The sequence below is a fragment of the Synchiropus splendidus genome, chromosome 4 (assembly GCF_027744825.2).
Source record: "Synchiropus splendidus isolate RoL2022-P1 chromosome 4, RoL_Sspl_1.0, whole genome shotgun sequence".
Classification (NCBI taxonomy): domain Eukaryota; kingdom Metazoa; phylum Chordata; class Actinopteri; order Syngnathiformes; family Callionymidae; genus Synchiropus; species Synchiropus splendidus.
Window position 1 is genome coordinate 16,091,216 of NC_071337.1, and position 9,611 is coordinate 16,100,826.

The following is a 9,611-nucleotide window of genomic DNA, read 5'->3' on the forward strand; positions in this document are numbered from 1 at the left end:
TCTGTGGGGGGTTTTGGCCACGATCCAGTCCAATGATGGACTGCGATGTCTCATTTGGAGGTGACAGCTCTTGTTTTACTGTTCCTTAATTAATGCTAATACCAGCAGCAGCCGCAGAAGTGCTGCTCAGTACATCAGTGTTCCATGAGCGGAGAGCACTGACACTAATAAAATGTCCACCAGCCCATTACACTCCACTGCCTGGCAGGGAGTCTCCAGGGAGCACACCCATGTTATTTACACCTCGGGGCAGATGCTGAATGTCACCACACTGGTTGGACGATCAAATTAAAATATGACAAGAAATTATATAAAAATAAATATATTTTACTACACACATATTGCTGAATTAAAATGGCCAATGGTACTGTTATGAACTGTCATGGGATTATTTGGGGTCACAGCTTTCAGCTATCGCAGTACATTATAAATTGCGAATTGTTACGGTCTTAGCCAAAATTATTGGGCATCAATTTAATTTCTATTTTTTGTCTCACTCTTATCGAGCAGCCGTAATATTGTCAGCGCTTTTCTAGTATTGTAAACGTCCACATTGCGGCCCCTAGTGACGTGATCTGTCCATGGTGCGCAGTTTGCAATATGACATCCGTCCTGTGAGGGGCGCCGTTTTACAGGATGTCTGGTGAGTTAAAAACAAAGTTTACGATTTTCTTTTTCCCCTTAAACGACATTTGTGTCCAGCGGAGTTTTAACCCAGTGGAGAAATTTAGTATATACTGACTCTCACAACGCCAGTTGTTTTGGTAGCGCCGCAGGAAGGTGAAGGTGCGCGGCACTCCTCACTGTCACTCCGAACCGATCCATGGAAAGTTCAGGAAGGAGGGGAAAATGGCCGTTTCGACTGGACAGGTGCAGGTTAGTCTGAGGTCTGTGTGTGTGTGTGTTTATGTCTACCTGCTAAGTCTGCGTTCTTTGACGTAGAGTAGAAGTGCAAAATGTGGCACTGTTAATGAGAACAAAAAAAACGAATAGGAGCTAGCAATGGCAATGTTTCACTTTAAAGGGGTTTTACATTGTGTATTTTTTTCTTACAGTCATATAGACACATAGTTATATATACTTCCTGCATATATAAGTATCAAATTCAAATTGAAATGCATGTATTTGGTTATTTATAGTAGCTAAAGTTTCCAAAATGCCCGCCTCATAATGCACTATATTACATAGGTAGAGAAACTGAGAGTCATTCGTTCACATTCCAGGTCATGGTCAGATGCCATTGCATCTTGCCTGTACTTAAGGTTACATAACTGGGCTCCCTCCCTCAATGTAATACATCTTTAGTGACGTCTTTCGAACAATCCAATAAGTCAGTAAAATATATGATAAATATTATGTGCAATGAAACGCATTTTTCTTTAGAAGTCCTTCAATCAACATGTTCTTTATAGCCCACATTTTTGTGTTCGGAAAAATTTGTTTTACATGTTTGGATTTATTATGAAAATATCTCTTACCGAAGGTAACATTTGTAAGGATGCAAGTTTATCAGGGATGTAAGGGTGTGGGACCATTAGTATCGTGGTATTGTGCTCAAAATGTTCAATAAGTATTTGACCACACTTGAATCATTTAACACAATCATTTTACTATGATTTATTTGGTACAAATTGTCAGTGTGGTTCCATCTATTCTTTCCCAGAACACACTTTGTTGTGGAAGTCGAGCCTGTAGTTAACGTGTGTCTTCCAATGCAAGAAAAATATCCAGTTATTCCTTTTAACGGGATTTATTGAAATCCTTCTTCTGGAGACGACAAAATAACTGCGACTGACAAATAAACTAGTAAGCTTCTCTGGCTTCCATTACACCTCTAACATCAACATGCACGTCACGTTGCATACGCCATCTGCGGCCACTGAGAAGAGCAGTCACACCAACCAACAGACAGACTCAACAGTGCACACCACTCATCCACTGTGCATAACACACAGAATGACTCAAACACAAATAATAACTTGCAGGTGTTTAAGAAATACACAAACCATGTAATCAAATTAAATAAAACACATTTATAGTCTTTCCCCAGGAGATGAAGCAGTTGCATCACTGCTTGCTGCACGCCCACTCTATAAATAAATGCAAAACAAATGCATTATTCATTAATGAATCACATCATTTGGCTTTGTCTAATGAGAAGGATGACAGAATAGTGCATCACTTCACAACCATTTGTCTTTAAGAAGTTAGTAATGATCACTTCCTCACTTCATTTCTGCTGGCAACGCCTCACTTGACATGGAAGATGTAATGTTATTGGGATTATTTATCACCAACACCCTTAATTATTATTATTAAACACACACATAGTGGAAACACTTCACGCTAGTTCCAGTACAGATCAGGTTCGTGAGCAGATATGTGCAGACTCTGCTGCTTTAAAATTAGAATTTTAGGGAACCACTGTGTCTATTATTTAAGAAGTGTAGAAACGTTAGATTGAGAGACTGCAACTTTTTCATATTAGAGTAACTCACTTACCTCTCGCTGTATAGTTGAGCGCGGTGGTCATAGAGATGAGTCCTTAGATTCGAGGAGGAAACACGCAGGTTTTCCTTCTGCATCTTTATAAAAGCCAAAATAAGTCCAGAATTGGGCTTATGTGAAAAGGGAGAAAAAAATAGCTGCACTCACTATGGTAGGCATAAAGGATGTCTAATCTGTCTAGCCTCTCTAGCCCCTGCTTTATAGAGAAATGTTGACCACCTACAGTATGAGCCAGCTCCCAGTCTTAGATCCTCGGGCGGGTCCCTTCTTGTTGTTCCAAAGTGGATGCTGAAATCAAAGGGGGGTCGAGCTTTTTCCATCATGGCACCTCGACTTTGGAACAGCCTGCCTGAGGAGATAAGACTGGCTGCGTCTGTGCCTTCATTTAATCCCCTTTAAAAACACATTTTTACAGAGTGGTTGTTATGTGTTGATTTGGTGGTCATTTTAGTGACCTTTTTTAGATTATATTATGCTTTTATCTGAACTGTGCTGTCCTTTACAATTTTGGACAATATTCAACTGTTTCATCAATTGTCCAATTTTCATTCTTTTATTTTATATATGTCAGTTTGTGACTGTGCCATATAAATAAACCATAGTTATTGTAGATGTCTGCACTGAAAAAGTTGAGGTGCTTTTCAACTTCTGAACCTGGTAGCCTACAATAGATGAGAGTATATATAGGGCTGGAGCGAGTCTCAGGACTTGGTGGAGCAATGACATCACGCTGGCGAAGGAACATCTCAGATCCCTCGGTCACATTTCCATCCTACACATGACCCACACTGGGGTGGCTAATCTTGCGACAGCAAAGCTTTGTCAAACTTGTTGCAATGGATGATATCAAAATACAGTTGAAGTGCAAAGACGTCCCAAATTGCCCATTAGACACAGAGTTTGTCAGCCTGATTGCCGTTCTGGGAAAAGTGCAATAAATTGGGATGCTTGGTCGTTTTCTAACATAGGCTGTTCCTTCCATATTAAACATTCAATGTGTGTTATTGTGTGTTCACATAACTGTTCTGACCTGTGAGTGGTCATGCTGAGGAAAATTAGCATTTGAAAACTAAATGTTATGCAGTTCAGACATGTTTAAACTGTATAAAGCTGGTAGAATTAGCAGTACAGATCAAGGATTAGTTCTTCTTTGTATTTTCACTGCTCCATATTCATTCATTTATTACAGAGTTGCATTGCATTGCATCATCCTCAGGAGATCCACCACTACTGATCAGTTGTTGAGTAAGACGGACCCGAAATTGCTGTGTGTGTGAACGGAGCGAGTTCATCAGTTGCATGTAATTTGAGGAATGGACTCTATGATCTCAGAAAAATTGAAATAGGATTTCATAGGGATGGCGATCCGTTCTTCAAGCTAAGAACAGTCAGTTCTGTTCCTTGGGGTGTCAGTAGTGAGCTGCATTATGGCTGTATAATAGGATTTGTCAGTTCCTGCTGCATAACCATGATGGAGTCCTCTAGACTGAGGAGGTAATTGCTATTTTAGAAATGAGAAAAATGACTTTTGAACTTTAGTTTAAATCCTATTTCCTTAAAAAAAGATTATATAAAATATTTAAGATAATATAATAACCTTAGCATTCTCCTACTTTGCCAAGCTTTTACAATTTATTTCTCTGAAGGATGTATTTTGTTTTACTTATTAAATCTTTAAAGCCTATTAAAATTACGGTATCTTTACTAGATTATACGTTGTTTGTTTGGCATTTAGTTCAGAAATTTGGTTCATTACCTGACTTTGGGTTGATATGTTACTGATGGGAAATCGTCATGAATAAGGATTTCCACCAAAATAATTGTCCTCTGAGCAAAGAAGCAATGTTCATATCTCTTCCCATGTAGCATTTTGTTAATTGCGACCAAATGCCTTTATTTTATTTTAAAACCACTGTTTTCTGAGATGTTTCATAACAACTTTAAAATGTTAGATTTGATCGTGGTGCCATTAACATGAAGTTTGGCAGTAATGCGTAACCTTGACAGCAGTCATTGACTTCAAAATACATGATTTGGTCGAGAAAAAAAATAGATGAATGACAGGCTGAGTATTCGGTATTCATCATCCGTTGGGCAAGAAATTCACCTCATGACTTCATAAAGAACAGAATGCAGCGGAACAAAGACTCTTGGCAGGTGAGTTTCGGAAGATTAACTGCTGGAATGAACCTTTATTAAAAAAGGTGGATGTAATTTTTTTTTTAAAGGCCCATTAGTCAGATGGCAATGAAATAATAAAGCAACATCCTACCCTCCCCTTACAGACCTCCAAACAGTTCTTATAGACTGAGATGTGAATGGCAGAGTTCTCCCACTCTTAGCAACTGTTAATTTAAACTTTTTTAACTGTTAAATTAAAGTCCTTTAGAACAGTGATTCTTAACCATAGGGCAGAGGCCCATGGTTGGGCCGCGAGTGCCCCCCAGGGGCCGCTGGAAGTTTTTGGTTTTACAGTTTTAATACACTTGCAACTTATGGTGGCAGTAGTGTGTCATTGAATTGACTTGACAGCTGCAAATCTGTGATAGTTACCGACTATGGAGAAGTTCTTGAAAGAAAATGATGGTGCCCCCAACAGTAAAAACTGTTCACCTGTTGGAGCAGTTTTTAAAATTAATTACTACATTTTATGGCGATACATTCATACGTTACTTATTTTCTGCAGAGTTTATGTTCAAAAAATAGAATGTTTTATATTTAGATGTTGTTTTATTTTCCTCAGAATTTCATTAATGAAATACAGTTTTTCCAATTTTCAAGTGTATTTTCTTCTTTTTTTCTTGTGTAAATTTGATGAACATGACTTCTGCTGCTGTTTGGACTTTTCGATGACTAATATCTTTGCGCTAATCACATGGTTTCATGTAATTTCACAAGATTTTGGTTTGTTCACATGTACGGTTATTGCGTACAAATGAAATCCATATTTTTGAATTCAGAAATCAGTGATCACAGTAAAGAATCAGTTCTATTCCTTGCATGGGCCTAAGACCCATTTGTTTTGCTTAAGGTGAGCCCCGATATCAAAAAGGTTAAGATCCCCTGCTTTAGAATGTTGTGCAGGAGTCAAAGCTCTAATCACTTACAGGAAGTTTAATAAATATCAATGCCACTTGATTTCAACAGTTTGTTCTGGACCCACTGTGAGTATGACGCATCTCATCATGAGTGGACAGTCGTGGGACATGACGCTCAAAATTCCTGGTTGCTGTGCTTGAACACAGTAGTGTTTTCTAGCGATCCAAGTTTGAGGGAAACTGAACCTATGTCACTCCTGAATCAAAACCTGATCACTCCTGGTTATGCCCCATGTGGACAACTGCCCAGCTTTGTATTTGAATTTTTTTAGAATCATATTTTGACTGAACAATGTACTTTTCAACGTTCTATCATATGCCCAGTTTGAAATGTGCTGCAAAACGCTAACAAAGGGCTTTTTCTTGTTATGATGGATGCCGCATTTGGCCTCCAAGAATTCCGGTCTCTCTTTGTATTCTGCCTAATTTGTCTTGTTTAAGCTTATTATCCCTGCGTAGTCCAGAGAAGCAAATACCAAATCGATTTATAGTGCTTTTAAAGGGATTGAATATCTCATATCTCAATACAATTTAACTGACATAATGCAGTATTACATGCTTAGCAATCACACACAGCCTCATCCAGCCACGATGAACCGTGTGAGAGAGCATTGTTGCTGAAGGCACAACACAACACTCGGTGCCCACTTAACCTCGTGACCTCCGGGTCCCCGGCTGGTCTGTCCCGCGGCCGCTGGAGTGAATGGCTGGCAGGATTAATCAAGCCTAACAACACATCTGTAGGGCGACTCGCAGGGAGGAGTGCGCATCAATCACGGTCTGGAGCATCTCCTCCTGCTTCTCGTCAGCGCTATCGACCAGTGCTTTGGGCCCTTGGTAATTAAAAGGCATTGATCAGGCTCGGCTGCTGGATGTTGGGATGCAATCATGCAGCGCAGCAGACTGAGACCCACGCAGTGCTTAAGTGTGTAGGAAGGAAGCTTCCACGTGTGTCGCGACTGGCTGCACAGAAAAGAGACTGGTTTGCCCCAAACCATTGTTTTCATGTTGGGAGTCCCAGAATAGCTGTGGGTAACTAGCTCTTTATCGAGTTCTGCGGAGGAAAGTTGGCGGGATTATGAAGTTCAAGTTATCATTTCTATATCCCTGTTCTAGGAGAAACAATAGGAAATGTATCAAAAAGTGAACAGATTATTTGGCAGAATAACCTTTTATTCATCCCCCGCAGTATTAAGTACAACCTCCAATAACCTTAAGTAATACTGAAAGCTCATAGCGATACAGAGTTAGCTGGTATTTGTTTTGTTGTGCAAATGTATGCTGAGAATCAGAGCATCACGTATTAGCATTCACGCCGTTTCCCTTGGCGATCACTTGCTGCGTTAAGCCGTTTTTAAGGTTAACTTTTACATTTATCCCTGCCTCATTTGTATTCTGGGCACTCGCTGCATCTTTTTTAGCTCGCGCATCTCCACTCACTTATCTATGTGCGGTCTAATGTGCCTCCAGTGGGCTTCCGCTGTCTTTCGCTATCTGTATAACATCAAAGCTGTAGGTCAGTGTTCTGGATAAGATAAGATTTGGGTGAGTAAGAACAACAACCCATTGATTCTGTGCATTTGTAAACAGCCCTCTCCTTGCTTTTCTTCCTTAGAATCCCAACGTCTGCTCCTCTTTCTTACCGTATGAGTGAACACAGTAAATCTAAGTGGCGCCAGATTGCTTACACTGCACATTTTTCAAGCCTGGGGAGGAAGAGAGAAGGTCCATCAAGCAGGAAGCCTTGCAGTGGCTGAATAAAGACCACACACCACTATAAATACACCCCAGACTCTTCACTCAAGGCTGACTGAGTCACACACTGAAGGCCACACAGCATCCACTAATCAGCAGGTGGACCACAAGTTGTGTAAATATGCTTCATAATTTGTGTTTATTCGCTGAATTTATATTTTCTTTTCTGTGATAAAGCACAGTGGCCTTTCATTTGATGTCTGCGTCTGAGTTATGATCGTCTGAGCAGCCATATAGCAGCCACCGTCGCTCATAAATCCGATGAATTACCCAACATGCCCCCTCTTTCCTCCATTAACTGTCCCCATCTCTTCCAATCCTCTTCTCCCCTCTCTCTCCGTACAAGTGATCAATTAAAGTCCTGTCCGGCGCTCACTATGTGTCAGCACTTTCTGATCCCCTCGCTCTGTCATTTTTCTTTTCTTTACGGGTGTCGTGCCAGACAACTCATGGAGACATGGGGGTCGACCAGTAAACGCCGATCCTTCTTTAAAGGTGGTGTGTTCAGATTTCAATGGTTAGTTATCAACATGAGATAGTAGGAGAACATCCGTCACTAAACTCCCCTGAGGACTGATATTTACTCACTGTGTGCTAAGACTCTAGACATTAAAGAGACAGGAAACTGATGAGATGAGTGAACGACTACTTAGCTCAATATGTCACAAAGCCGTGAGGGACCAATTGCACAAGTCACGATATTTCACTTAGTCTCATGCCTTGTAATACTCACTGGTCAATATTCCTGGGTTTGGGAACCAAAAAATCTGACGCTTAATCTCTACGTGGTTTTGCTAACATGTCTTGAAACAAACAAACAAAAAAAAAAATGTTTAAAATGGATGTTCCTCGAAATAGAACAGAACAACGTGTTTGTTTACTTCCATTTCCAGCGTGTCTCTTGTTAAAGTGCCTTTTATTGGCCAAATGCTTCACACAACAGTCAACATCATGGACGGCCTGTTAAACAGCGCCAGATGGGTCGTGTCCTGATTGCTATTTTAATTGTACGTCCAATGAAATTGTCCTGCCATCCATCTCGTGGCCATATTGCTGTGTTTATTGTCTGTCAAAGCTCATGTCACCGCTGGGCCCGTTTCAGAAAGGCGGTTAAGTGATAAGCCAGAGTGGGTTTTCCGGGAAGTGAAGAGAAACTCTTGAGTTCTCGGTTTCATGAAGCAGGATCAGCAAACCACTCTGTCAGTTACTAGCGACCCGGTATGAGGGAACAAAACACTGAGTTACCCCTTGACCCAACCCTGCAGATACTACAGAAATCCTGCCCCCGATTGGATGCTACACCACCTGGATGTGAAGTGTTATTGCAGCTTCCAGAAAATGAATGAACAGTTGTTTTAAGTACTCTGATCTCCCGTGTCACACGCTACATGCAATGGGGGCTGGGTGTAGCAGTCACATGTTAAAAGAACCTACAACAGCGCAACTGTTTAGTCTGTATCCTATAGGTCGTACACGGTTTTTAGATTACATTAGATTACATTAGGCAATTTCATACAGTACTAATGTTAAACATACCACTACATACGTTTGTGTTCATTTCGTATTCATCACAGCAGCTTTAATAAATGATTACTATAGAGATTAGATGTCTTTATTTGATGATTAAATGCATTTTATTCTATAACTGCTGTTTGATGAGGACAGAGTGAACAACGCCACACTTGCCTGCAATTCAATTATGCCATAAAATGTTTTTTATACTTCATTTTAGTGAGAGACCATCCATTCAAGTCTGTTTTGAGTCTGTAGGCTGCGCTCAAACACTTATGTTCTCTCTCTTTAACAGTAACACTGCCTTGGCCATCGTTCTGTCTTGTAATGTGTTCACTTTCTGATTAAACATTCATGAATGTTTTCATTCCATTCTCAGTCTGAGGAGCGACAGTTTGTTTCATGTGTTGCCATGGTGAGTCGCGTGATCTATTTCCATTGCTGAAGGCTTTTGACGTCCCCTAAACTCTATCATAATTAAATTAAGCGTTAACCCCTGTTCAGAAATCCCAAACTTTTGTTGTGCAGTTCAGACTTGGATAGCCTGCATCTCCAGTTTTGTCACTGGCTTTGGTATATGGCTATTTGAAATGAATGTCTGGTGGAAAGTCGTCATTTGCTTTACATGTTGTATGAGTCACGGACCCTTCTGAGTCTCCAACATTGTGAATCAAGAGGGACAGGGAAAGCTGGGGGCTTGATCTGAAATGATGTTTGATAGACATGACATGGCAGGTG

The 9,611-nt window shown here is 40.4% G+C and overlaps 1 protein-coding gene across 3 annotated transcripts in view; it reads left to right on the forward strand.

Annotated features, from left to right (window-relative positions):
• The first annotated feature begins 675 nt into the window (after nucleotides 1-675).
• The window catches only part of LOC128756946 (small conductance calcium-activated potassium channel protein 1-like), a 54,982-nt gene continuing 46,046 nt past the window's right edge, over nucleotides 676-9,611 (forward strand). For all 3 annotated transcript variants that reach the window (XM_053861835.1, XM_053861836.1, XM_053861837.1), the window contains exon 1: nucleotides 676-876. The gene's annotated coding sequence lies outside the window, so the exon portion shown is untranslated. The remainder of the gene's footprint in view (nucleotides 877-9,611) is intronic.